Here is a 27,215-nt window from a genome sequence, read left to right on the forward strand (position 1 = left end):
GATAATAAGTTGTTCTCAGAAAAAGACGGACAGAAAATAAGATTTGCTGCGAATAGATCGGCAATGGCCTGATCCGAAGTCGCAGAGGAATTTTCAAACGTAAGCAGAGGTGAAAAAGATACGTGTTTACGCTTAGTGTTTACAAAATTATAAAACTGCTTTGGATCCTGAGTAAATTGAATCCGGCAGCGGTCAATATAATTCCTATAACATTCAGCGTTATGCACGGTAAAATTCGACCGAGCTAGTAGGTATCTTGAGAAATCAACACTACTGCAGGTTTTTTTATATGTAAGTAAAAGCTTATTTTTTTTATTTTTTAAGTTAGCGAGGCACCTTGTAAACCAAGGAGGATTTGTTGAGGATTGAGACCTCCAGTGTGGGGTGATATGGATCCTCTGGGTATGAAAGGGGAAAAGCTCTGGAGAGAGCAGTACCATCAGGATCAGATACAAAACACAAGTCTAAAAGCCGACCTAGCGAATTTCTAACATGATTGATCTGACCTAGGGACATGTCAAACATGCCCGCGGTGAAGTCATGGTAAGTTATAAGTGACAAAGATGGTGAGTTATCGACGTTGGACCACTTTAATTCTGGGATATTAAAGTCGCCCACCGCTACGAGTTGGTCACAATCCGTCATAAGATTAGAGACGTATCGAATGGCGGACAAATGCTGCCAATATGTAGGCGGTTCAGACATAGGAGATATATATGAACATGTGATGTATAAAGCTTTAACGGACATAGTGATTTTAACGCAAATAAATTCTATGTCACCAAACTCATGGGATTTCACCTGTTCAGAAGCAAGAGTAGAGTCTACCGAAATGAGGACTCCACCTCCTCTTCGTTGAGATCGATCCCGTCTAAAAGTGGTGTACTTACTTGGAAAAACTTCGGAGCTAAAGATCTCCGGATTTAACCAAGTTTCTGTAAATGCTATTATATGGGATGCAAAGAAAGAACTATCAGAATATAGCTTGGGGAGTTTGCTACGTAGCCCCCTAGTATTCTGATAGGTAAGAGTTAGTGAGGAAACTAGTTTTTTGGGTTAGTAGCCAAAGAAGAGGTGGAGGGTTGGTCGGTGGTTCCAATATTGGGAAGTCTCACTCCCACTGGTTTTTTAACTTTTTTCTTCACGGAACTAGGCTGATGTTCTTGGACGAAAAGATTCTCTGGCCAAAAACTGGGAGAACAAATCGTCTTGAACATCAGAGCGGGCACACGAATCTTGAAAGAAGACGTGCGCCGTGTATAATTATATTTAAATTTAGTTATGTCCTCCACCTTTATATCGGCTTTTGTTTTGGCTTTGATATAAGCCGAGATATCAATCTCTGAAGTATCATGGGCAAGCCGAGAAACAAATATATGTTTCGATGGAGGAATCACCTGTAAGGGTTTTGGTGTCGCAGGTACGAGAACTGCAGCATCAGTCGGTGCCGGTGGTCCGGACTGTGGAATACCCTTTTGGGTGACTCTAATGGGGGTTTCGTTCCCTAGGACCTGTGGCATCACTTGAAGGGATGCCATGGCGGACATATCGGACAATTGCTCATTATCCCTGAGAAATTCGGACGAATTTTTCTCAGTTCTAGCCCTTGGGGTGGCCAGAGATATAAGCGGCTGCATTAATGTCGGCTGAGCAGGCTGAGGCGGATCAGAAACAGCGGATTTCTTACGCTTAGGGTACTCATTTAGCAGCTGAAGGCCACTAAACTGAGTGTCCAGCGCACAGAGCTGTTCATTGATTTTACGAAAACCAGTGATCAGCTCTTTAAATCCATTTTTGGTCTGTCTCATGAACGACCTCATTTCGCCTTGCACAGCACGACAATTCTCACAACAACAATGTATCCCAGACCTACGGGAAATGGCATCCGAAACTGATGCAGTGAAACCGGCACACTTGGCGTGCACGACGTTTTCACATAACCAGCAATGGATGCTAGGCTGGGATGTGGAAATTGTCTTGTTACAAGACTTAATGGCACAGACCAGTTTAAATTCCACTTTATTTATTTATTTTTTTTTTTATTTAATAAAACAAAAATTAATATTAAAAAACACAATACCTTGAACCACTGTGCCAAACAAGAAGCCGAAGCGGGAGCTTTGAAAGAGTGCAAAAGAGAAATGCAGAAATATAGATAAGGCGGCGAAGAAGCAGAGCTAGGAAAGCTTGGAATAGAATTTAGGCAAATTATTAATTCGACTCCAAATATACCACAGCACTCGCGAAGCGATACGGTTTAGGCTTTAAGAGGGTTAAGATTCACAAGATTTAATTGACAAGTATGTAAACACCGGTTTACCAATATTTTTAATAAAACGCAGTGCGCACAAAAAAAACACGACCGTTCGCTTGAAAGAAAGAGAGGGAAGTGATATTCTGGGATATCATTTCAATGTGAGGATGGTAGATCCAGTCAATGGCGTAGAAACGAATAAAAAGTACAGCGCAATGAACTTTTACTCATACCGATTAATGGTTCGGAGGACCGATGACAATCATATATTGAAATGTCGTCAGTTGTTTCATCAGTACATTGTCGATATGTATGCAAAATTTTAAACAGAACGTTTTTTGTTCCTCCGATTGAATCAGACGAAACTTCGGTCCGAGGAATATATCCATTTGCGGGATGCTGTGATGAATGACCGCAATACAACCAACGTTGGAAAGCTCACGATTTTGCCATCCTCATACATAGGTAGTCCACGAAAATTATTCTTTTTTGTTTGACTTATTTCTTATGCGTGCAACTACAATATGCCACAGCGAAACGTGGCAGGTTACTGCTAGTATATAATCAAATTAATAGAAGTTTTATTCTTAAGGAAAACGTCATTTATGTTCTTCATAATTATTTAATTATCTGTTACGGGATCTCGTTGTTTAATATTAACGCAATATCCGTCTTGTCCCTTCCAAAAAATTAACGTATATTGAAGGGCGTCATATGAACGGAGGGTGTCACTAATGAACTGAAGATCATTATTTCTTCTTCGAATCACAATTTTTCGCGTAGCTCTATGGCGAACCATGATTTTAGCAACGTCGTCAATGCTCTCCAGATGGTGTTTTATCAGGATTGGTGACATAGCGTGACCTCAAAAAACCTGATACAAAATTATATTCGAGTCCGTGGGTCAGACCATGTTTATTATATGTTTTCAGGGTCGCTGAATCCGAATCCGAGGTCTAAAAAACTCCAGAATGTCAGGGTTACGACATAACCTCAAAAACTTGATAACATTTTTATTTTCCGAGCGACACCAAAAACATATGGTAAACATGATCTGAGCCCAGAACTCGGAAAATAAAAATTTTATCAAGTGTTTGAGGTTATGTCGTAACCCTGACATTCTGGAGTTTTTTAGACTTCGGATTTTTTGAGGTTATGTCAGAACCCTGACGTGCTGGGGGTTTTCGGACCTCGGATTCGGATTCAGCGACCCCAAAAACATATAGTAAACATGGTCTGACCTCCAGACCCAAAAAAAAAATTATTTTTGTGTGGCTGTGTTATTTTTGCCTTAACCGATGTTTACATACTTGACAATCGATTTTTGAGAAACTTCAGTTTTAACTTAAACCGTATCGCTTCGCGTGTGCTATGGTATATTTGGAGTTAATAATTTAATAATCATAATAATAATAATAATAAGTTAATAATCGAATTAATAAGTTATTTTATTTTAATTCCAAGCATAGCCTAGCTCTTCCTTTTCCTCTTATTTTGTTTTTTTCTTTCGTGTACAATAGAGGTTTTGGGAGAAAACCTCATCCCTGCCTACCAATCTCCTCATCCCTCATGTATAAACGTCATACATGCCAAGTTTGCCGGGTTCTGTGTCTTAATTTCGGATGCCATTTACCGTAGGTCTGGTTTGCATTATTTTTTTTTTTCGTGGTCTTTCAGAATTTTGAAAATGGCTTGTTCATCAATTAGAGCATCAGCTAGTGTTCAAGCATTGAACACGATTTTAAATACAAATTCCAAAGATTATGTTCAAGTGATTGGACCTATGAAAATACTAGATAAACAGCATGGGTTAAAATCGATCCCTTGCAGCCTAACACAAATACATAAGTGGTGCGCTTATCGCACTTAAGAAATGGTCGCATAGCAGGTCAGCGTGTAGTCCGTAGATAAGAAGTTTTAAATAGATTTAAGATTTTCATGTATCTTTCTTATAAGAGATAAAAAATAAGAGATTAATCTCTTCTTATAAGAGATTTACAAAATAAAAATAGTTTTGAAAAGGAACTCATTGATTTAATACCTATTTTATGAGGGCTCTCTTAACATTTGGTCTATTGAGGCACCATGATTTTTTCCCCCCTGTGGTAAGATACTCAGGTTTTAAAGTAGCACCTATAAGTGGCTGTAGAAAAATAAAAACTCTCAGCCCAAGGTAGAAAAAACAAAAAAGCAAAGCTATATATATATATATACTTTTTTATATACTTTTACTGCGTTGCACACTTTTGGACAAAATTATAATACCCTCTGCAAGGGTATAAAAATAAGGCTGCGATCTCGGTAAAAAAGAGCCCCGTTTAAAAATCGTAGGCCTCTGTTGTTTTCCCCCAAGAGGTAAGGAACACAGAGAATAAAATTATATAAATGCCAATGAGCATTTAAATATATATAAAAAAAAAAAAACAAAAATAAGTCAAAAAAAGGTTTATGGAGTATTCTCAACCGTATTTTGGCGCTCCCATTAAAATTGTTTTTTAATGGGAGTTTAAAATCGAAGTCCTCTGTTGTTTCCTCCCAAGTGGTAAGGGACACAGAGATTGAGAATTGCCATCGAGCAATAAGTGGGTTTTTTGTTTAGCGCAGGACTGTCCGAGGCCATACATCGGAATGTTTATGAAAAATCTTTGGGATGGAATTCAGTCATCGGATCTCCAAAGCGATACCGCATAAGGAGTTAAAAACACATCAGGATCTTGTGTAGGGAAAGATCCTTAGGTTAGACACCACCTGAACCATTGCGCGGTTTACTTCTCGGTACAGATCCAGATTCTACCCTGTTCCTGAAGTCAATTCGTACATTCAATTCATGCTTCCAAATGACATAGAACAACACAAAAGTAAACAATATTGCTGCAAACGGTCAACATTTCAAATCCACGTTCAAAATCAAAGACCAAGTGTATCACAAAGTGGGTCATTGCTGCCAATTGCTGCCCATGCCAAAAGAATCTCATAAATTTTTACAAATCTACCTTATGGGCGGCGAGGACTCCACAAGTGCACTCGTCAATCGTGTGGATGCACGTTGCGACTACCATAATCTCAATTCACCGTTTGCCAGGCGTATCGTCGGCGAGCTGGACACTCTGTTAAATGAGCACAATGATTTTTTGAAATTATTCAAATCACACATGCACAAGCTACAGTGACAATCACGCTATTATCATCAATCCTGCTAGAACACCATCTGGAGAGCATTGACGAAATCAGACGTTGCTGAAATCATGGTTCGCCATAGAGCTACGCGACAAATTTTGATTGGAAGAAGAAATAATGATTTTCAGTTCATTAGTGACACCCTCCGTTTATATGACGCCCTCCAATTTCCGTTAATTTTTTGGAAGGGACAAGACGGGTATTGCGTTAATATTAAACAACGCTATCCCGTAACAGGTAATTAAATTATTTGTAAGAACATAATTTATGTATTTCTTAAGAATCAAACTTCTATTAATTTTATTCTTTACTATCTGCCCAGCCCGGCTTCGCCCGGGTTCTGTTTTGTTTTAGGGTCCGTTATAGTATGTATAGGATATTAGAAGGCATCATATGATCGATATGTTTCAGACACACGCTGAAGTTGATCCTTACGCCTATGTGAAACAATGTCTCGGTTTTCTAAATTTTCTCCTACGACGACAATAGCCACTTCATCAATTTTTGGCGCATTAAAACGTCCAGCATGTTGTCCTGCAGGCGTCTTATCGGCTCTGATGACAATTTTATGATTATCTGATGGCATGCGGTCTAATGCAGTTGTGAATAATGCAACTAATTCATTGTGGTGTTAAAAAAATGCTTGAAGTTGTTCCACAATAGATCTTTTCACCGAGTTGTTATGTGCACAACGCTGATCGACTTTTCTTGTTGAATTGCCTATAAAATATATTTGCGAAAATTTCTAGTCTTCATCAGGCACTGGCAATAAGAAGGTTCCTTATATGATATATTTGACCCTGAATCTGCGAGAATATAAATATTTATTTAGGTAATTGTAGAGAAAATTGTTTGCCATTATACATACTTACCTTGAAAATAGGTTAAAAATTGTCTCGAGTAACTTTTGTTGCGCCAAGTGACGTCGTTTGGAAGCCTTTATTGTGTTGCTGGATATGAGTAAAAAAATGAATGGAATCTGGCCCATTTCCGGAAACAAATGAATGTGGTGGCTCTGGTGGTGGTACCAATGGCGTCAATTTGACTTGGCCGCTGGCGCAACACAATCCAGGGGCTTATTTTTTGAATTTTAATGCATTGCAATGTGGACACACAATATTCATTAGTTCAATAGCAACAATTTGCTCTGAACTGTTATCAATTGCCACATAATAACTAAATGCAGCTCTGTGGAGATTAAACACATTTCTATGTTAATTTCGATTCGGTTGAAGTTCATTTCGAGCTTCGCGTTGCTCATCAGCTCTTATATATATTTGACTTGCCGTATTTCGAGTTTTGCGGCTTAAGTTTGTACGTCTGGTTGCTGGCATTGTTGGTTTCTTGTATTGGTTTCTGTGTAGTCACCAAAAGTTACCAAAAAACGATATGAAGTGAAGTGAACTTACCGTGACTAACAAACACTTATTAGCAAACAAATAACTTCTTAGTCTTTAAAACAAACGAACTTAATGTGTTGTCACTAAATATCAACCAATTTTTAAACGCAACCATAATAATCATAACGGAACCCAACCAGTCCCAAGCCAGTTTGATTTGCTTGTGTATAGGAAATAGAAAAGGGCTGTTTTTATGGTTTTCGCGGCCACTTAAGAAGGATTTTCTTGATATTTTTTTTCTGTAAGTACATTGTAGAGAGTATTAGAAAACTACAAAAAAAAAATCAGCCAAATCGGTCAATCTGTTTTCATGTGATGTTGTGACAATGGAAAACGGGTTTCATTTATATATATATATATTATTACAGGAGCCGAAACAAATAAGAACGTTAGCTCGAAGGACGCGGCCGTACAACATCATTTTACGATTTCGTGAGCTTTGTCAACAATTTATGGTCGACATGTATGTGAAGATAGAGAGTGAACGACTACGATACTTGCGACATAATCAACAAAAGCTGCGTACGGAAGAATATAGATGCTATTGCGTACAAGGCTGACACGGCTGAAATTGGTAACTCTGTTATCTTACCATCGTCGTACTTAGGTAGCCCACGTCACATGCAAGGATACATACAGGATGCTATGACTATCGTGCGTGTATATGGAGGACCGCGTCTTTTCATAACGTTCACATGTAATCCAAAGTGGCAAGAGATTATATAATGTCTGTAACCAGGACAAAATACAATACATCGTCTTGACATAACAGCACGTTTGTTGAAACAAAATTTAAAGACAATAATTATTTACTTTATTACCAAATTGCTTACCAACAAATTACCAATTTATTGCTTAAATTATTTGCAACGCTTTTGATTATAAGTTTTTCCCCACATTCATAGTTAACAGGTATTTTTATTGAATTAAAAAATGTTTTCTATAAAAAAAAGGGCAAAACAACGATTGCCGTGGTTGGCTAGTTTAATTAAATAATTTCTAAAATTTTTTATAAATAAGAGATATTGCCCAGCCCTTCCCAAGCATGCGAAAGTAATACTTCATGGGTTGGGGTAGTCTTTCCTCGTTTTCGCACAGTTGATTTAAATTTTTTGGTGGCGAAAAAAGTTTTTATACAACAACAGTTCTTAAGTTCTTAAATAAACAAAACATTTTAATTCATTTTAATAAAATAATACATAATCTTCATGGCTTAAATAAGAACTGAATAAGTACCTCATGAAATGTCACCGCAAAAACTTCTTGCAAAATGTAACCTTTGATCTTGAAATGTCTGTTATTTTAAAGATACCAAATAACTACTAACGTACCAACGTACCATCAAAAATACCAAAATTGGGTCGAAAGCCTTAAAACTGAGCTTGCAACAGACAGACTGACGGTCAGACGGAAAGCCGGACATATGTATATACTTAAGAATAAATATACCTTATACAGGGTGACAATAAATAACCCGGACAAACTTTAAAGCAATCTATTATAAATGTGTTATGATGCAGCCCTTAAATAAATGCATTTATCAATAGCTTGTACTTTTCTGAAACAAATATATTTACATTTTTGTGATTCCCATCAATTTGATATTTGTTTCGGGATGTCTAACAATCGTTGTGCAATTTTAAAACTGTTTCAACAAGGAAATCGCCAATGGGACATTGTTCGTTTGCTTGCTAAACTAAACTAAATAAACTTGCTTGGCATACCAAAACAAACGGTCTCTGACGCTATCCGGCGATTTAATGAGCTTGGCCATAAAGTCGACCGTCCCAGACGAGGCAGACCATGCACCGCTAACACTTTAAGAATTCGCCAGATCGTGAAAAAGGGGATCACTCGGAATTGCAGAGTCTCGTCAGAAAAATAGCCCGTGAAATTGGAGTGAATGGAGAAAGTGTTTGGTTGATTGCAAAAAATGAGCTTAATCTCAAGCCCTACAAGCTGCAAAAAGTGCATCTTCTTACGGATGACAATAAACGCGTGAGACTCCAAAGATGCCGTCAGCTAAAGCGTCGGGCCACAGGCCAAAAATGGGAGCGTATTCTCTTCACGGACGAAAAGATATTCACAATCCAACAGGCGCACAATCACCAAAATGACAGAAGCTGGTCGGTTGAAATTACAGGTACCTCTGCAATAATCGAGCGCCGCCAATGTGAGCAGTCTTTAATAATTTGGGGAGGAATATGCGCCACCGGTAAAACACCCCTTGTTTTCATCGATCATTTCATCGTTTTCATCGGTCAAAATCAATCAGGAAGTGTACCGCTGGGATATTTTGGAAACTGTTGTGCTTCCTTGGGCCCAAAAGCACTTCGGTGATACGGAGCGGACGTTTCAACAGGATTCAGCCCATAGAGCCAAATTGACTCAGGACTGGTGCAAAGCCAATTTTCCGCACTGTATCACATCCAGTGAATGGCACCCTTACTCGCCAGATCTAAATCCGATGGAGCCATATAAGTTTGGAGGCGCTGAAGCAATCATTGCTCCGAGAATGGGATCGATTATCGGAAGAAGACCTGCGGCCCATTGCGCTAAATTTCCAGAAACGTTTAGGGCCCTGCATTGCAGCCCAAGGAAGCCACTTTGAAACCGGCTGAATATGTGTTAACACAATACCTATCTAAAAGTTGTGTATCTGCATTTTCTCTCAAATACAGTTCCTTAAAAAGTTATGATCAAAAATGTTTGTCCGGGTTATTTTTTGTCACCCTGTATGGTTATATGGCACATTTTTGATCAAAATTATCATACCCTCTTCAAACGTATAAAAATATAAACTCTATGTTGGTGAAAAGAGCTATGTTGGAATAGGACATAATTTCCTCCATATATCCTAGTTCTTATAGGCTTCTTTCAGGTCGATTCATGCATTTATGCAAATCTTAGCGCCCCTATTGAGATGACCATACCAATAAAAAACCCCTTGGCATGCTGGGCTCGCAGCGACAAAGACAGAATTAAAACATTCGCTACACATCTACAAAGTGTCTACCAGTATAAATCTTTTGCTACCAAGTACAAAGTATCCCCTGTGGAAGGCCCACCCAAATCTTAGCGCCCCTATTAAGACGACCATCCCGATAAAAAACTCCTTGGGATGCTGGACTCGCAGCGACGAAGATAGAACTGAAACATTCGCTACACATCTCCAAAGTGTCTACCAGCTAAACCCTGCCTCTAATTCATTCTTCCTGCCACTAATCCAGCCAGAAGCTACCCCTCTGCCAAATACACCTTTCTTCCGTCCGAAAGAAATCGAGAAAGTGAGAAGGGAGCTAAAGCCAAAACAGGCTCCCGGTGGTGACCTACTGACGAAAAAGATTTTGATCGAACTTCAGAAATGCGCTATAGAGGTTGTCTGTAATCTATTTCCCAAAAAAATCCATATATTCATTATTTTATGATTATTTTATAATCATTGTATAATTAAGAAATCCATTATCATAATGATACCGAAGCCGGAATTCCGACATCGTATAGACCAATAAGCCTTCTGTCGTGCTTGTCTAAACTGTTTAAAAAATGCTTGTGAACTCGTATAATACCATATCTGGAAGCTTCCATATCTGGCCCACCAATTTGGCTTTTAAAAGAACCATGGAACCTTCAAGAAAGTGAACAGATTAACATCCGAAACACGCTCAGCCATTAAACAGTGAGAATATTGAAGCGAGTTTTGGCTTATACGAATACAACCGAGTTTTGCCTTACTGGTCTCATGCACAAAATAATCAAGCTACTGAAATCATACCTCTACAATAGTGTATTCGCAAAGAGATGCGACGCATGTACTTCGGGCGTACATTCCTACGAACGAACCACTACCAACATCAACGTTCTCCGACGAAACCGCTATCCTTAGTCGCTCCAGATGCTCAACGCAACAAACCATCACGCTCATCATCTTATAGTTGTAGAAAGAAAACAGTAGAAAACATAAAGTAGTAGAAAACATGCCTTCCGCCTTCATTAAACGGTATGCAGATCCCTCAACCTAACGAAGTAACGTACCTTGGCGTCCACCTCGATAGACGAATAACCTATTGAAGGGGAACAATATGGGGGAACGCGAGCAGCAACAACATAGACATCATACAGCGCGCACAATCAAAAATCTTGAGAACTATCACTGGAGCACCTTGGTATGTTCGCAACGAAAATACCGGGATCTGGGCATCGTCACAGTGAAAGACGAAATCCAAAAGCAAAAATAGTCCTACAAAAAAAAAACTGTTTTTGCACCTGTTTTCCGCCTCAGCCGGCTCAGCCGATATTAACGCAGCCGCTCATATCTCTGGCCACCCCAAGGGCTAGAACCGAGAACAATTCGCCGTCCGAATTTCTAAAGGAAAATGAGCAATTGTCTGATATGTCCGCCATGGCATCCCTTCAAGTAATACCACAGTTCCTAGTGAATGAAACTTTAGAGTCCCCGTTAGAGTCACCCAACAGGGTATTCCACAGTCAGGACCACCGGCACCGAATGTGGCGAATATAGCAGTTTTCGTACCTGCGACACCAAAACCCTTACAGGTGATTCCTTTATCGAAATAAATATTTGTTTCTCGGCTTGCCCTTGTTACTTCAGAGTTTTATATCTCAGCTAAGTGGAGCTAAGTAGAGGACATAGCTTAATTTAAATATAATTATATAAGGCGCACGTCTCCTTTCAAGATTCGTGTGCCAGCGCTGATTTCCAACAGGATTTATTTAACCAGTTTTTGGCCAAAGAACATTTTTGTTCAAGAACATTATCTTAGTTCCGCAAAGAAAAAGTTTTAAAACTTTCTCATATAAGAACCGCGTACCTTTCACCTCTTCTTTGTCCACTAATCCAAAAAACTAATATCGTCACTAACACTTAGCTATTCTGATGAATACACAATATTTTGATGAATACAAGGGGGCTACAAAACAAACTCTTTAAACCATTTTCTGATAGTTCTTTTTTTGCATCCCATATTATAGCCTTTACAGAAACTTGGTTAAAGCCGGAGATCTTAAGCTCCGAAGTTTTTCCAAGTAAGTACACCACTTTTAAAAGGGATCGACCTGAGCAGCGGGGGTGGTGTCCTCATTTCGCTAGACTCTTAACTTGCATCTGAGAGATGAAATCACAAGAGTTTGGTGACAGAATTTATTTGCATTAAAATCATTTTGTCCGCTAAATCTATATACATTACATGTTTATATATATAATGACATTGTTTGGTCATTGAGCGTTTTCAATGCCGTAAATAAAAAATCAGAATTTAGTTAATTTCAACGTTATAAACTTTATTCAGGCCGCATATGAAATTAGGATTTATGCACAATATTTGAAATCCAATTTAGGATGCGAGCGCAGTAAGATGACGAACGAGAGTGGCCCAACCTTCCAGAATAGGCTGAGCGGATGCTCGCTAACTTTAACGCCGAAGTAGCAAAGCCGAGCGGCCGAAAAAGAATCGGCTTGCGACCAACAAAACATCAGTTACTAATTAATTATAATGCTTAAATTAGTTGCTTGCTGCTTGACCCGACATTCTCCCCCCAGTTGGGGCTTCTACTCCAACTTCATCCTTAAGGGGCAAAAGGCACAGCTTAGTCACTGCTCGCTTGGTAATTCCAGATGAGGTTTTTATCACCGCCACTCGAAAGATACCATCCCGACCAGGGATTAACTCCATTATTCTCGCAAGCGGCCATTTCATCGGAGGTAGATTCTCGTCCTTTACTAGCACCACATCGTTCGGGGCCAAGGCAGGACCGGAGGCGCGCCATTTGGAGCGCTGCTGGAGAAGGCATAGGTACTCCTCCTTCCATCGGGACCAGAATGATTGCTGCAGGAAAGACACGCGCTGCCAGCTGTCCAACCGGTTGAAGTTCAGCTTTGTGACATCAGGCTCGATAAAGCTGACTGACGGACCACCAGTTAAAAAGTGAGACGGGGTCAGAACCTCAAGGTCTGCAGTATTTTCTGAAAGAGACAATAAGGGTCGTGAATTTATAACAGCCCCAATATGGCACAGCAGCGTTCGCAGCTCCTCGAATCCCAGAACTGCAGATCCGACAGCTCGGTAAAAATGGTGCTTGGCGGTTTTAACAGCCGCTTCCCACAGACCACCGAAATGCGGAGATCGAGGAGGAATAAAATGCCATTCGATGGACTCCATAGAGCAAAACTCCAGCAGTGCCCGTTGATGCTCTTCGCTTAGAAATAATCGGCGCAGCTCCTTTAGCTCGTTTTTGGCTCCAACAAAGTTGGTTGCGTTGTCAGACCAAATATGTTGAGGCCTTCGGCGGGTGAATATAAAACGCTTCAAAGCCTGCAAAAAAGACATTGTGGACAGATCTCTTACAAGCTCCAGGTGGACGGCTTTGGTAGCAAAACAAATGAAAATGCTAACGTAACATTTTACTGGAGCCTTATTACGCAATTCCGGCTTATAATAGAACGGTCCACAAAAATTCACACCAGTGACTCCAAAGACCTGAGAGCCGCTAACTCTTTGCTCCGGAAGATCAGCCATAATGTGCTCCAACAACCGAGGCTTAGTCCGGAAGCATCGGATGCATTTATGTATTGCCTTCGTCACGGTTTTTCTCCCCCCCAATTGGCCAATATTGGGACCGAATAATTGCCAACAGTGCGCGAGGTCCCGTATGTAAATTTCGCTCATGGAAGTCAACAATTATAGCCTGCGTAACTGGATGGCTTCTTGGAAGTATAATTGGATGCTGACTATCAAAATCCAACGACGAATTTTTCAGCCGACCGTCTACGCGCAACAGTCCAAATTTATCCAAGAAGGGAGAGGATGAGGCAAGGGCACTGGATACCGCTATCTCTTTTCCATTTTGAAGAGCCTTTATGTCCTCCCAAAAATGCACACGCTGCACTAGCCGCAGCAACAGCTGTGTTCCAGATTTTATATCGCTAGCCGTAACACCGTTGTGGTGAATTCGTTGAGAAAACTTGTATACGTAAGCGAATACCCTCTGCAGTGCTGGAAACGAATTAGCGTATTTAGAAACCGCTGTTATATCTACGTACGGAGAATGAATGAGCAGGACCCTTGCACGTAACTCCAGGGTTGATCTCTCAGATGGGACCGCGGTTGGCCACGCCTCTTGGGATCCAATGAGAAACGGAGGACCGTAAGACCAAAGCTTATTCTCAACCAATTCATTGGGAAGAGCACCACGCGACAGGATATCTGCTGGGTTCAAAGAAGTGGGAACATAGCGCCACTCCATTTCTCTAGTTAGCTTCTGAATGGTCGAAACTCGATTGGCGACGAAAACATTAAACCGAGAGGGTTCTTCTCGAATCCAAGACAGAGCCACAGCAGAATCGCACCAGCAAAAATACTTTCCAACGTAGACCTTCAACTGCTCTACTTCCGACATAAGTCGAGCCAACAACTCGGCTCCCGATAACTCCAGCTTCGGCACCGTAACAGTCTTTAACGGCGCAACTCGGGACTTCGAACAGAGTAAATAGCTTGCAGATCCTGCGCCCTTGGATACAACATAAACGCATGCCCCATACGCCTCAATGCTGGCGTCACAGAATCCATGGACCTCCACCTCGGAATTCGATGTTAGCACCCATCTAGGGAATTCGGCGCGCTGCGTACTAACAAAGCTGCTACAAATCATATTCCAGTCGCAGTGAAGAGCTTGAGGAAGACTTTCATCCCAGGAAAACTTCTCACGGCACAGTTTCTGGAGAAAGATCTTTGCCTTTGAAATTACAGGACCAACAAGGCCTAAGGGGTCATAAAGCCGAGCGACTGAAGAAAGCACAATGCGCCTAGTGGGCTTTGAGATTGACTGAATCCCTTCAAAAGAAAATAGCAAGCGGTCAGTTGCAGGATCCCAAGCAAGACCCAGTGTCTTAGTGAAGTTGCTACCATCATCAAACTTTAGGAAAGACTCCCGGTCTTCTTCAGGCACCTTATTCAGCACGTCAGCAACATTGGAGCACCACTTCCTTAACCGAAAATGGCCTTTGGAAAGGATCGCGGAAGTTTGCTGCATTATACTAATAGCTTCATCTATAGAGTCGCCTCCAGAAAGCAGATCATCCACATAAAAGTCGCGACGCAGAATTTCGGCCCCCTTTGGAAACATTTTTTGCTCATCATCTGCCAACTGATGCATTGTCCGAACTGCTAAAAATGAGGCAGGCTTTATTCCATAGGTGACCGTTTCCAGCTTAAACACCTGTAACTCATCCTGGGTGGAATCCCGCCAAAGAATACACTGAAGATAGCTGTCCTCAGGAAAAACCCTGACGCAACGATACATTTTACAAATATCTCCAGTAATGGCCACCCGATGGCATCGGAACCTTAACAGAATATGCAGTAACTTTGGCTGAATAACTGGGCCAGACATCAACACGTCATTCAATGAATATCCGGACATTGTGACAGCAGATCTATCAAAGACAACCCTGAGCTTGGTTGTTGAACTGTCCTCCTTTAAAACACAATGGTGTGGAAGAAAGTATTGACCAGTGAACCTCGCATCAGCAGGGACTGGAGACATGTGACCCAAGTCCAAATACTCCTTTATGAAGGCAGCATATTGCTCCTTCAATTGAGGACGGCGACAGAGCTTTCTTTCGAGGGAAAGAAATCGTCGAACAGCTTGGGGGTAAGACTCTCCCAGCAACTTAGAACCGCATTTTAACGGAAGCCTCACAGCGTAAGAGCCGGAATCCAGCCGAGCAACATTTTGCACGAAATGCGCATCGCAATCTAGCTCTTCCTTCGTCCGCTTCACAATAGGCTCGGAGCAGTCTTCGATTTCCCAAAACCGGCGGAGCAGAGAATCCAGCTGATCATCCAGCATTGTTGCGCTCTCCGGAACATCCTTGTGGGCAGTAGAAACGAGTGATCTTCTCTGGACATGTGAACCGCCTCCACACACGACCCATCCAAGTCGAGTTTTCTGCAGCAATGGCAGGCCGGCTGAGAGCTTAATTTGCCCAACACACAACAGCTCATAAAACAGACTGGCTCCGATAAGAAGGTCGATGCGCTGCGGGCGGAAAAATTCAGGATCAGCCAAAGAAAGATTGCCAGGAATATTCCAACTGGAGACATCCAAACTGAAGCTAGGCTGCAGGTCCGTGATATTGGCGGCGATGACAGCGTTAACCAGGGCAGAGTATTCGGAACAGTTGGAACGTAGGAGAACATCGACAGCGAATCCATCTGTCTCAAAGCCGGTATCTCCAATACCAGACACCGCCATGAATGATTTGTACCTCCGGAGCTGCAGCTGACTTGCCAGCCGGGAAGTGATCACGTGCACCTGAGATCCCGAATCGAACAGAGCTCGGCATGGAACAAGGGATCCATTGCGACTACGAACAAAAATGTTCGCTGTAGCAAGCAACGATATATCGCCGCTGCGACCTTGAGCAACTAGTGCATTAGCAGTGGACGGCGAAAAGGCTACAGGCTCGGCGACCTCGGCTATGGCTGACGTGGGAGGACCAACCAAAGGCTGGCCGCTAGATGCCTGCGGCTCCAGGAAATGCAGCAGGCTGTGATGCCTCCTTCCACAACTGCGACAATTAGCAGCGAGGCACTCACGCATGTGATGGCCCGTATGCAGACACTTCCGACAAAGACCGAGTCGCCTGGCCTCACCAAGGCGAATCTCAAGGGGCATTGATAGAAATCGGGGGCATGCAGACATTATATGGGACCATCCCCCGCATAGCGCACAGGTAGAAGGATGCGAATTAGTGACAATAAAGGATGATCTACTATTATTTGCACCTCGACACCTTTCCACATGAGCGCCCGGGGCGTATGCAGCCATGGCCACGTCCATAGCCTCCAGCGTCCTACACCGCTGCTCCAAAAATTCGGCCATCGACTCCCAAGTTGGAATGGCGTCTGAACCTGAGGAGTTTTGACTCTCCTCTCACTTGGCCTGGGTAGCTGGGTCCAACCTTTGAAGCAGAACTTGGACGATGATGCAGCTGGCGATCTGAACTGATGTACCCAAATTCTGTAAGGCTCGCATATGGGCATTGAATTTGTCCGAAAGACCTCGAAGAGCTGCTATTGAGCTACTTTCCAACAAACTGAGGCCCAGAATCTCGTTCACGTGTGCCTGAAATATTAAGCGACGGTTATTAAATCGTTTCTCCAATAAATTCAGCGCAACATCATAGCTCTCGTCGGAGACTTCCAAGGAACGAACTGCTTCGAAAGCGGACTCCCGAAGGCAAGATCGCAACCTTTGCAACTTTTCCACCTTACTAATACGAGGATTGCTGCCGACGATTGTAGAGAAGATCGAGTAAAATTCCGCCCATTCCGAGTATCCACCGCTGAACGTAGGGAGCGGCAAAGGAGGCAGTACTTGAAAACTTTGACCTAACCCTGGGTCAGCCTGCATGGTGGACATTCCGTTGGCAAGGGTGGAGTGGGCAGCAATTCGAGATGAGCGAAGGGTCGTCTCGTGCTCAATTTCTGCGTGCATCGTCGCTACGAGCTCCGAAACAGTCCATCGAAGGTCACTGCTGATCTGCAAAATGTCCAAATCCTCAAGCTCCCCTATCTGACCATGTCGGACGTGTAGCATGGCATCATCCACCGTGGAAATAGGCTGAAGAGCTCCTTGGATCCTCTGTAAGTCCTGGAGAATACCCAGGGCCTTGCACTTTAAAATAGCACTCCGAGTTGGAGTGGGTGCTCCTGTGACGGCGCCGCTGGAGTTCATGATTTATTATATTGAGTTCCGAACAACCCGAAATAAATTTTATTTGCTCGCGGCGAACACGATCTGTCCCACTGTGCGCTCAGAAACGTAGCGGAATTGTGGAATGTATATATATATGAAGCTATGTGCGAGCGAATGCACTTGCGTTGTGGATCGTATGTTTGTATGAAGTCTATGCGCGGGCGAATGCACTTGCGTTGTGGATCGTAAATATGTATGTATGCTTGTTAACTAACGTTTATGTTTATGCCTGTATGTATGTATAATATAATAATATATTATAATTTGTTTATTATTGTAAACAAACTTATTATCCACGTATGATATTTTTCCACATAACACTGTTTACAAAATTGTTTTGTTTTTGTTTTAGTAATTTGTTTATGTGTATATAAATATATTAACGATCACGTCGGGGTTCACCAATGTTTGGTCATTGAGTGTTTTCAATGCCGTAAATAAAAAATCAGAATTTAATTAATTTCAACGTTATAAACTTTATTCAGGCCGAGCGGCCGAAAAAGAATCGGCTTGCGGCCAACAAAACATCAGTCCAATTAGGATGCGAAATCCAATTTAGGATGCGAGCGCAGTAAGAAGACGAACGAGAGTGGCCCAACCTTCCAGAATAGGCTGAGCGGATGCTCGCTAACTTTAACGCCGAAGTAGCAAAGCCGAGCGGCCGAAAAAGAATCGGCTTGCGGCCAACAAAACATCAGTTACTAATTAATTATAATGCTTAAATTAGTTGCTTGCTGCTTGACCTGACAGACATATTGACATTATTTGTTCGCAATTCAATCCGTTTTTAATCTTATGACTGATCGTGACCAGCTTGTTAATATCTTAGTATCCCAGAATTAAAGTGGTCCAACGTCGATAAATCACCATCTTTATCAATTATCACGCACCATGATTTCTCCGCGGGCATGTTCGACATGTCCCTAGGTAAAATTAACCATGTTAGAAATTCGTTAGGTCGGCTTTTAGATTTATGTTTTGTATCTGATCCTAATGGTACCACTCTCTCCAGAGCTTTCTCCCTTTCAACCCCAGAAGATTCATATCACCCCACGCTGGTGGTCTCAATCGAAACCATTCCAGTTTCCATGCGTGACAAATAAGATTCGCTGTTGCCGTAAAACTGATTCTCACAAACTTAATAGCCTTGTCGATACATATGATTGGTCCGATAGTCTGGCATGCACCGATCTTAATGTCATCTTAGAAAAATTTTAATGTACTTTAAATACATTTTTTTACTCCTGTGAGCCATGGATCTATCCGTCCGCTTCAATCCTCACTAACCTAAAAAATATGCTCTTACCTAAATATAAAAAAAAACCTGCAGTATTATAGATTTTTCAAGATACCTACTAGCTCGGTCAAATTTTACCGTACATAACATTTACAATTTACTTAGGGTCCAAAGCAGTTTTATAATTTTGTTGTAGGGGGGCGTTGCTGCCGCAAAAGATTCCAGGAGTAGATGAAATAAGAAGTTGGGGGCGTCTTCAGTAAATTCAAAAAGAAGCGCGTTCAGCTTTATTTGGACGGCACCCGATGAGTGGCGGACGAAAGCAGTCGAGCACTTGACGACTGCCGGCCAGTGGCGGAAGAATGCCGAGGAGTTGCCGACGAGAAGATGGTGGATCGGCTTGTGAGTGCCGGAAAGTGGCGGACGAAGGCCGAGAAGCACCCGAACCGAGCCGGGAGTTCGCGGACGACGGCCGAGCGCCAGCTGAGACACTCCGTGTACTGTCTCCCGCGCTCCGTGACCGGTGTTCCTCTTGACGTGCCTTGCGCCGAGCCCGTGGCTTCTCCACGAGGTGCAGCAGCGTGTGGTGATCCTGACCACACGTCTTACAGCCGTCCCCACGCCGACAGCATCCGTCGGAGTGCTCGTGGGCCAGACAGCTCGAGCAATACCGGTTCACGAGAACCGCTCGGAGCCGCTTCTCGGCACTAAGGCGTAGAAAGTGCTGACACTTCTTCAATGGATGGATCCCATTGCAGATTCAGCATCGGTAGGATTGTGTACCTCGAGTACATCTGCTCTCCAGTGACTGGGCGTTGCGTGGGCGTGGCGACATCGTGCTGAATATGACCTTGGAATCCAAAATTTGGCCCGGATCAGACGGATCATCAGCTGATTGCCACCGTGCAGATGCGTAAATTAAAGAAGGAGTCGAGACAGAATTGTCTGCCTGAATCCGATTCGAAACTGATCTGTGTTGGCACCTCTCCCTGATCCAGTGAGTCACCGAGGCTGCGGGCAACTCATGGGGAAAAAACACCGAATGGAGACTCTCCATTGGAGAGATGGAACAATTTAGTAGACTGCGCGGAAATGGTCTGATTAAGGCCGGAAACTTGTGCGTGAATCGTCTTGAAGGGAAACTTGACAAGGTTGAACATTCGTTCAGTTATGAAAGTCGATTCGGACCATGAGTCTATCAGTTCTCGTGCCTGGACGGTGCACCCCAAATGGCACACGGTGATAAGTGCCGTGCCCAGTAGGACGGCTCCTGACCCGGAAGCGAAACACACCTGCACGTTCGACTGATCCTCTGAGCCGTTTGCTGGCGTAGGCGGACATGGAGCGGTGGCGAACGGATTGCCGCGGTGCAGGAGGGCGTGGTGTCGGCTGTGGCATGTGAAGCAGGTATGGGCGCTCGTGCAGTCTCGCACGAGGGCACCAGCAGCCCTCGGGAAAACAGTTTAAACATAACTGTTTCCTCCTTTTGTAGTCAGAGCGCCCATTTACATCCATTTCAAGGAAACACGGACTTCAGCGAATGGGGTGGTCCTCCCTCGAACAGAGATCGCAACCCTTGGGGCCCGGAACCACTCGAGTCTCGAGTATGAAGTGAGCTTCCGAGCAGGGGCAGTAGGAAGTCCCGACCTTGGCGGAAATTCGATGGCCTCCAAAGTGCGATGGCGCTCTGTCCAAAAAGTTATCTAATTCCTTCCATGTTGGAATCTCGGCCTTATTATGTACGGATTGCTCCCACATAGAAAGTGTGACTTTGGGGAGCTTTGACGAAATCATAAACACCAGGAGGCAGTCCCAAGCCTCAACATTAATGGAGGACATTTCTACATTTTTGGCGATGCGGAAGGACATTTTTGCGATGCGGAAGAGCGTTCCGTGTGCATGCACCCACATATCTTGTACTGAACACTACCTGTACGTAGACCCATTTCAGAGCTGACAATGGGAATACGATTCATGTCCAAAAAGATTCCCGCGCCGCCCTCTAGAATGGTGGCACCCTGTGTAGAGTTGATGGAGATATGATGCTTGGCCTGAATGTCGACCTTGGCGCCGTCCAAAAAGACTCCCTGGGCGCCCCTGATGGACAACCTGCCGTCGCTCTCCAGCCTTAGGGCTTCGTCTACGGGTCTTGCGATGCCACTGGCACTCATCACCTTAGCTTGGAGGGAATTGACCAATAGCCGCCGGTTCTCAAAGCGTTCTGTGAGGCTTTGCCAAGCGGCGACGAACCCCTCATGGGTAAGCGGAGCCTTAGAAACAATGGCGTGGGCGTCACCACTTGTTTTGGACAGTAAGTGGAACAACTTCTCTACTGGGGTGAGCCGCGAGTTTTGGATGTAAATGGCCGTAAACAAGTCTCTGAAGGTGGGCCACCGAAGATAATCACCCGCGAAGACCTCGGTATCCACCGGAGGTAACCGGCAGCCTGTAGACGCGGGCGTGTGTACATTGACGGAAGCCTGAGGGGATTGGGAAGCAATTTTCTCCCGAAGCTGGGCAATACACCTCGAATAAACGGAGTAACAGTAGCTGTACTTTGATTCCAGCACTGTCAAGGTGGCCGCATTGTCGTCTGACACGGCTAGTAAATCGGAGCAGCCCTCATAGCTTTTCTCCACCTTCTCCCACAGTGCCCGAATTTGGTCCCGATGGACTTCGCACATGTATTGGGAGCCTATTTCCGTTTCTGGGGCGCCCGGAGCATTTATGTATTTGACGCTATCAAATTGGCTAATTCGATCTGTTGTGGCGATGAACTTTTTCAGCGCGACTTCGACCGCACTTGGAGTAGCGCCGACGTCGAAAGGAACGTCGTATGCGGCACAATTCGAATGTAGAAGAAAACTTCAGGAACCCAAAAAAACCAAAGGAAACGAGGTTTGTTGAGATTCTAGGCGGATGTTGCCTGATGCGGAGTAGAAGCAGCGTTAGAGGGACGAAAAATGGAAGTACCGGAAAATTCGTGCTCGTTTGGAAAAAAATTGATGACGGTCTATTTATGTTCATTTCGACAAGTGTAGCTCGTACTTAGATATTGAATTCTTAACCATTTTTGAATTTGCGGTGCCGGAAAGGTGGACTTGACCTTGGCTTGGATTTAACACGAAAAAAAAAGAAAATAAATAATTAATAATAATTAATTTTTAGCTAATTGTCGGATTTATTGACAAAATTGAAACCTTAATCTTTAATTAATTGGATTTAACTATCCCGAAGCCGGAAAGGTGGATTTGAAACCGCGGCGCTATTCAGACAGAAGGTTGATAATTAGATTATTAAAAATTTTCGATTATTAATTTTTTTTTTTATAATTTTAATTGTTGAGTGGCCGGAAAGGAGACTTAAAACAAAACTGGCCCTTCGTTCGAACGGAAATATTAATTCAATAAATTGTGGTGGTTATAATTAAAAATATATAAATTTATAATTAATTTATTTTTATAGGGTATTATAATTATAATTATAATGCAGAGGGTATTATAATTTTGTCCAAAAGTGTGCAACGCAGTGAAGGAGACATCTCCGACTTTATAAAGTAGATATATTCTTGATCAGGATCACCTCCTGAGTTGATATGAGCATGTCCGTCTGTCCGTCTGTCCGTCTGACCGTCTGTCCGTCTGTCTCTTTCTACGCAAACTAGTCTCTCAGTTTTGAAGCTATCGACTTGAAACTTTGCACACACCCTTCTTCCCTTTGCACGCAGTATATAATTCGGAACGGTCCGGATCGGTCGACTATATCCTATAGCTGCCATATAACTGATTGATTGGAAAAGGTATAACTTTGGTGTTTTTAGAGTTAGAGAGTTTAAATTTGACACTAGAGCTATTTTTGGCAAAACATTACGACATGCCAAATTTCAAAAGGATCGGCCGACTATATCTTATAGCTGCCATATAACTGAACGATCGGAAAAGACCCAACTTTCGTGTTTTTGAAGATAGAAAGCTGAAACTTAATACAGATTCTATTTTTGGCCAGTTGATCCAACCTACCAAATTTCATTAGGATCGGCCAACTATATCCTATAGCTGCCATATAACTGAACGATCATAAATGGTACTTGGTAGAAATATCAACTTTCGTATTTTTGAAGATAGAAGCTTGGAACTTTTTTTTAGATTTTTTATTGTAATAAATTGGTTTTATTATGATGTAATCATAAGGATCGGCAAACTATATCCGATGTTTGCGATATTTATCCGGTTTTAACTGCAAGGGTATATCAACTTCGGCTCCGCCCGAAGTTAGCTTTGCTTTCTTGTTTTGGTGGAAGTTAGTTGTTACGCAGCCGGTTATGCCGTCGGCACCCTGTACGTATCCCAAAGGAAAAAAAACAGCACCAAAAAACACAACACACAAATGGCGTTTTATAATTGGCGCTTTAAATAAAATTTGATTTTTATGTAATTTTATCAGTTATATATTTCTTGAAATTGGCACAGTGGAATGTTGATAAGTGGACTGTATATGTAACTGTATATGACTGTGTATATTAAATTTTGTCGGTTATATATTTCCGGAAATCGAAGGCAGAAAATATTTGGAAATATATGGACATGCACGCAAGTACGGATATATGTAAGGGCATGTGGGGCATATGTTGGCACAGTGGAGCGTTAATAAGTGGACTGTATAATCGGGGGAACAGAAAAGTTATGTGGTGTAAAAAGTGACACTGATTGGGGAAGATAAAAAACAAATATTACGAAAGCGGCGGACTGTTAGGTGAATTTGGAAATTCCGGAACTAATTCACACCGGCTGGCCAATATTAATTATGCCTTCTTTTTGTCACCACACAATTTCACTGTTCACTTGCGAATTTTTTGCGGATTAATTGCACCAAAAAAATATGTATGTGCGTATGTATGTATGTGGATGTACATATGCATCGAGCGTTGGCAAGCGAATGGATAACGGAGAGGCCGAAAACGGCGAGGAATATGGGCAGCACACAAAACGGAGACGGATGGAAAAATTTGCAGAATTTGAAGATGATGAAGAGTAGAAAATCTCAAACTGCCGTTGTGTTGGAAAACTCGGACTTGGAAAAAAAATCTTGCAGCAGTGTGGACGAAATTTAATATTCGGACCACTGCTGAAGACCGCCAGAGAGGTGGAGACGGAAAAAAGTACTTATTTTTTGGCGGAACAATGCCGAGAACTGCTGGCAGAAGAAAATCCAGGATCTGTCCGGCTCGAAGGACCAAAATGTTGTAAGGGGCGTTGCTGCCGCAAAAGATTCCAGGAGTAGATGAAATGAGAAGTCGGGGGCGTCTTCAGTAAATTCAAAAAGAAGCGCGTTCAGCTTTATTTGGCTGCTTACAGAGAATTAAACTTAACTTAGAAACATAAACGGGTGTCACCGAGGCCGAAGAGAGAGCGAGAGTGTATAGAGGGACGAGCGCGGATGCGCTCTTCAGCGCGGATGAGCTTTTCAGCGCGGGTGCGCTCTTCAGCGCGGATGCGCTCTTCAGCGCGGATGCGCTCTTACGTTCAGCTGAGCGGCGGCCCAACGGCCCCTCACATAAACAAACTTTGTAAACTTTAAGCGTAAGCAGGTATCTTTTCCACCTCGGCTTACGTTTGAAAATTTATCTGAGACCTCTGATCATGCCATTGCCGATCTTTTCCTAAAATTTTTGCAAACAACTTATTCTCGATACCTTGATGAAGCAAATTTTGGAATTTTTAATATTAAAGTGAAATAAAAAAACGTCTTGAAATAAAATAACGGGTTGATAACTGTTATTCATTACAATAATTGCAGCCATTTTGGAGGAGTACAGTTAAATTAATTATTTAATCCCATTCTTAAAATTAAGGGAGATGAAAAATCCGTTGTCCAATCCTCACCCATAACGGATATGTACACAAAGTTTCACGAAAATCGGTCGAGACATTTCGGAGGAGTAAAATAACTAACACTGGACATGATAATTGTATATATTAGATTGGTAAATCTTGGTTGGCAGCGCGCCGTAAGAAAGCACAGATGACGTGGAACGTAACGGTTCTCGGGGCTGCGGAGGCGTGTTTAGAAGTGCGGCGGGGCTAGCGTCAACGGAGGAGCTATTAAAAAAGGGAGCGCAAAGTGTAGCGGGCTCTCGAAGTCCGCATAGCAACAGCAAAGGTCCGTGGCCGAGAGGGGCGAGGGGGCACGTACGTCAATCCGCCAACGGAAAGGTGACGTGATTTTGGAAGCAGGATAAGCGACCGGAGCAGAATCCAAGAGGATTAACTGGCGCTCCAATCAGTATAAAGGAAGGCCCATTGGATAGAATAGCAACGAGGGTTTATAGAAAGCTTGTAGCGTTGAGCTTTGGATTTTTATGGGAAATTTCATATAAAGGTGTTTGATGTAATTGTAATTGCAATATTTTTTGAAATTCTTTGAAAATAATGGTTTGGAAATGGTAGCGTAATTTTTTACAAATTTCCTTTAATATCATGTCAGGCCTGATATTTTTTGGGGGTACATATTTTTAAATGGTTTCTATTTTATTAAAGTTTTGTGCTACAACATAACCTAGAAATGATGTTTCTAGTTGAAAAATTGAGCGGCAGAATTCGAAGCCACCGAAATCAGAAAACCGTGTGTATGCTTCGGAACTTTATTTGTGACTAAAAATGTATGCAAAAGAAAAATGAAAAGTTGGTATACATAATTTCTTATTCTCTACTTCTTAGAGAGGGACAATTATAACTACTTCAAGATCTCTATCTCTTTCCTATAACTACACAAGCGTGCATTGCATCATACTAATAATGTACCGGGTACAAATTAAATGTTTTTGTAAACTCTTCGTGTTTTGTTTTAAGAAGCAATCATTCAAGCAAAATATCTACAATCATTTCAGTTGTACATTTGTATTTTAACAAAACTTGCCCTTGTTTACAACTTCACTAACAAAATGATAACGTATGTCAAATGTGCTTCGTTCTGGAATGATGAACAGGATTCTTGAATAACGCCTGCGCACTCAGATTATCCCCATATACGACGATCGGGGTGTCGTTGTCTCCGCAACCGATCTCCATAATTAGCCTTCGCATGACTATCGCGTCCTTAAATGCCGCCGATAGTGCCATGTACTCCGCCTCGGTACTGCTTAACGCCACACTTCGCTGCTTTTCCGAACGCCAAGAAATCGGACCACCTGCTAACAGGTAGATATAACCAGTATATGACTTCCTGTCAAGCCTATCGCCTGCCCAATCCGCATCCACGTATCCACAGAACAATTGACCACATTGCCGATAATGTAGTTTCATGTCAATTGTAGATGAAAGATATCTAAAGATGTGCTTTATGCCAGCCATGTGTTCAGCATGCGGGTTTTGATTCCGCTGTGCCAATTTTGACACCGAATACAATATGTCTGGCCTTGTTGTAAGAGCTAGCCACATAAGCTCTCCTACTATGGACTGATAAGTAGTGGGATCCACCTTTTTTCATTGAGGGCTTGTACAGTCTACTTGGAAACCAGCATCAAAATGTGTCTTCGCCGAATGCAAAAATCACTTCTATGGGTATGCAAAAGGTCCTTGATATATTGCGTATTTCCCATAGTAATTGCTCCAAGATCGCCGTCTCGTTCGATTTCCATGCCCAGGAAATGGCTAAGTTGATCCTTGTCAACACACTCTAATGATTGTGAGATGCTGCTCTTGATTTTCAGCAAAACCTCGTGCGATTGGAATATTATTATTATATCGTAAACATATACAAGGATTAGTACAAGATTACATTTGCCACATTGTTTGTACAAACATGGTTCGTTATCACAGGCAACGAATCCCATATTAACCAATACGCCATTTAGCTTCTTGTTCCAGGCCTTTCCTGATTGTTTCAAGCCATATATTGCTCTCTTTAGAAGCAATACCTTGTCAGGATTTGATTCATCTGAGTACCCTTCCGACTGCTTTATGTAGACCGTCTCACTCAGATCGCTGTTGAGATACGCGGTGGATACATCCATTTGATGAAGATGTAGCTTGAGCTCCGCCGACAGTGCTATAATAAAGCGAATACTCTCCAATCGGCATACTGGCGAAAATGTTTCTTGGTAATTTACGCCAAACTGCTGGGAGCATCTTTTTGCTACCAGTCGACGCTTGAAACGTTCTATATGGCCATCTTTATTACGCTTCACGTTGAACACCCACTTGCATTCAATGGCTCGCTGATTTTTGGGTAAATCAGCGACTTGCCAAGTCTGGTTAGCAAGACCAGAATCATTAGAATCATATTCTCTTTCCATGGCTTCACGCCACTCCTTTGCATTTGTACTCTCCAGCGCCTCTTTGCAAGTTAACGGAACATTTTCCGAAACAAG

The 27,215-nt window shown here is 42.5% G+C and overlaps 2 long non-coding RNA genes across 2 annotated transcripts; one reads left to right on the forward strand and one right to left on the reverse strand.

Annotated features, from left to right (window-relative positions):
• Positions 1 to 5,677: 5,677 nt before the first annotated feature.
• LOC138925815 (uncharacterized) lies at positions 5,678 to 6,458 on the reverse strand. Its single transcript, XR_011442038.1, has 2 exons — positions 6,304 to 6,458; positions 5,678 to 6,237 (listed from the first exon to the last, which is right to left on the reverse strand). It is a non-coding gene; the product is annotated as an uncharacterized lncRNA (long non-coding RNA).
• A 484-nt stretch (positions 6,459 to 6,942) lies between these two features.
• On the forward strand, positions 6,943 to 7,600 carry LOC138925816 (uncharacterized). The gene is made up of 2 exons (XR_011442039.1): positions 6,943 to 7,072; positions 7,200 to 7,600. It is a non-coding gene; the product is annotated as an uncharacterized lncRNA (long non-coding RNA).
• Positions 7,601 to 27,215: the final 19,615 nt, after the last annotated feature.

This window comes from Drosophila bipectinata, chromosome 2L (assembly GCF_030179905.1).
Source record: "Drosophila bipectinata strain 14024-0381.07 chromosome 2L, DbipHiC1v2, whole genome shotgun sequence".
NCBI lineage: Eukaryota > Metazoa > Arthropoda > Insecta > Diptera > Drosophilidae > Drosophila > Drosophila bipectinata.